Source organism: Panthera onca, chromosome B3 (assembly GCF_046562875.1).
Source record: "Panthera onca isolate mPanOnc1 chromosome B3, mPanOnc1 haplotype 2, whole genome shotgun sequence".
NCBI lineage: Eukaryota > Metazoa > Chordata > Mammalia > Carnivora > Felidae > Panthera > Panthera onca.
The window spans coordinates 71,023,995-71,026,900 of record NC_138344.1 but is presented as its reverse complement, the minus strand read 5'-3'; positions in this window follow the sequence as shown (position 1 = coordinate 71,026,900).

The following is a 2,906-nucleotide window of genomic DNA, read 5'->3' as shown; positions in this document are numbered from 1 at the left end:
GCCTCCTCAGTGACCTTTCCTGCTCTTCTTTCAGTTAGACGTTCTGAGTCACAGCAGCTTTATTGAAGAATCCTGCTTCTCATGGGACACTTATCAGGCCCAAGGATACTCTTGGCCAAAGGGGTGACATAGCAGGGTCATTCTGCAGCTAAGTGCAGAGAAGATGCCCTTGGGAGTTGGCTTTCAATTTTTCTTCATCCTTAACAAAGGAGCAGATCTTTTAGCACTGCTCCTTGCCTGTTCCTTCATACTCCTTGAAGTAGTTTTCATCTTAAACATCTCAAACTTGGTTGAAGCACCTTTGATGTTTCCCCTACCCATAGTGTATAATAACTCAAAGTCTATAGTCTGGTCAATAAGGCCCCTGCGATACAGCTCTGCCTTATAAGTCTTGCCTCTCAGAGTTTCCTGTTCTTTTTTCCCCTCTGCTCCATCCATACTTACATGTGCACACACAGAATTCAAGGTACGAATCTGATAAGTGAGTCGTTTTACCTTTTGAAAGGCTTAAAGGAATGCCCTGACTCTAAAAGTGAGAGAACTCACTTCTATAGAGTGATAAACTCAAAGATCTTAATTCACATATCCAAGTGTGGGAGGTTTACAAGTCAATTGCATGCAAGAGTACTCATGTGTTGCTTTGCTTGTTTTTCTTCCTTTTTATTTGCCATTCCCACCCCTCCTGGTACCTGTAATTAGATCTTAGAATGCTTGATACTATGAGCAGGTACATTATGGATTGGATGGGATGTTGTGTGCTTGCTTAGGCACCTAATCGCCATTCATGATGTTTCAATGGGAAAAACTTGTTGCAAATTTCAATCAGTCCTTGCATGAATTTGTATTTTCAGCAATGATTACTTTAAAAGTACACACTTTGTATGGGGAACTTGTTGCAAAAGACGATGCAAAACAAAAACATCAATGATAACTAAATACACAGAGAGTTGATGGTGTTTTATTTACACAGTATTCTCCTTTTCCTTCACATTTCCAGTCAGCTATTTTTATTTAAGTTTTAGTTAACATACAGTGCAGTATTGGTTTCATGAGTAGTTTTTAGCGATTCATAACATACAACACCAAGTGCTCATCACAACAAATGCCTTCCTAAATACCCATCACCTGTCTAGCCCATCTCCTAACCACTTCCCTCCATCAACCCATAGTTTGTTCTCTATTATTAGGAGTCTCTTGTGGTTTGTTACCCTCTCTTCTCTTTGTCCCCACTTCCCATATGTTCATCTGTTTTGTTTCTTAAATTCCACATATGAGTGAAATCATATGGTATTTTTCTTTCTCTGATTGACTCATTTTGCTTAGCATAACACATTCTAGCTTCATCCACGTCATTGCAAATGGCAAGATTTTATTCTTTTTTTATGACTGAGTGATATTCCATTGTATATATATATACCACATTTTCTTTATTCATTCATCAGTTGGTGGACATTTGGGCTCTTTCCATAGTTTGACTGTTGTTGATAATGCTTCTATAAACATTGAAGTGCATGTACCCCTTCAAATCTCTATATTTGTGTCCTATGGGTAAATACCTAACAGCACCACTGTGAATTGTAGGGTAGTTCTATTTTTTTTTCCTGAGGAGCGTCCATACTGTTCTCCAGTGTGGCTGCACCAGTTTGTATTCCCACCAGCAGTGCAAGAGAATTCCCCTTTCTCCACATCCTTACCAATACTTGTTGTTTCTTGTGTTGTTAATTTTAGCCATTCTTGTGAAGTGGTATCATGTTGTGGTTTTGATTTGTATTTCCCTGATGGTGAGTGATGTTGAACATCTTTTCATGTGTCTGTTGGCCATGATGTCTTCTTTGGAAAAGTGTATATTCATGTCTTTGCCAATATTTTACTGAATTATTTGATTTTTGGGTGTTGAGTTTGGTAAGTTCTTTATAAATTTTGGATACTATCCCCTTATGAGTCATGTCATTTGCAAATATCTTCACTCATTCTGTAGGCTGTCTTTTAGTTTTGTTGATTGTTTCCTTTGCTGTGTAGAAGCTTCTTATCTTGGTGAAATCCCAGTAGTTTATATTTGCTTTTGCTTCCCTTGCCTTTGGTGATGTGTCTAGTAACAAGTTGCTGCAAAGAGGTTGCTGCCTGTGTTGTCCTGTAGGATTTTGATGGTTTCCTGTTTCATATTTAGGTATTTCATCCATTTTGAATTTGCTTTTGTGTATGGTGTAAGAAAGTAGTCTAGTTTCATTCTTCTGCATGTTGCTGTCCAGTTATCCCAACACCATGTGTTGAAGACACTGTCTTTTTTCCATTGACTATTCTTTGCTGCTTTGTCAAAGATTAGTTGACCAAATAGTTGTGGGTCCATTTCTGGGGTTTTCTTTCCATTCCATTGACCTCTGTGTCTGTTTTTGTGCCAGTACCATATAATCTTGATGACTACAGCTTTGTAATATGGGTTGAAATACAGAATCATGATGCCTTCAGTTTTGTTTTTCTTTTTCAGTATTGCTTTGACTATTTGGGTTTTTTTCTGGTTCCATACACATTTTAGGATTGTTTGATCTAGCTCTGTAAGGAATGCTGATGGTATTTTTTAAATTTTTAATATTTATTATTATTGACAGAGAGAGAGACAGAGAGAGAGACAGAGAGAGAGAGAGAGAGCAGGGGAGGGTTAGAGAGAGGGAGACACAGAATCCGAAGCAGGCTCCAGGCTCTGAGCTGTCAGCACAGAGCCTGATGCGGGGCTGGAACTCACAAACTGCGAGATCATAACGTGAGCCGAAGTCAGGTGCTTAACTGACTCACCCACCCAGGCTCCCCATGAATACTGATGGTATTTTGATAGGGATTACATTAAATGTGTAGATTGCTTTTGGCAATATATACATTTCAACAATGTTTGCTCTTCCAATCCATGAGCA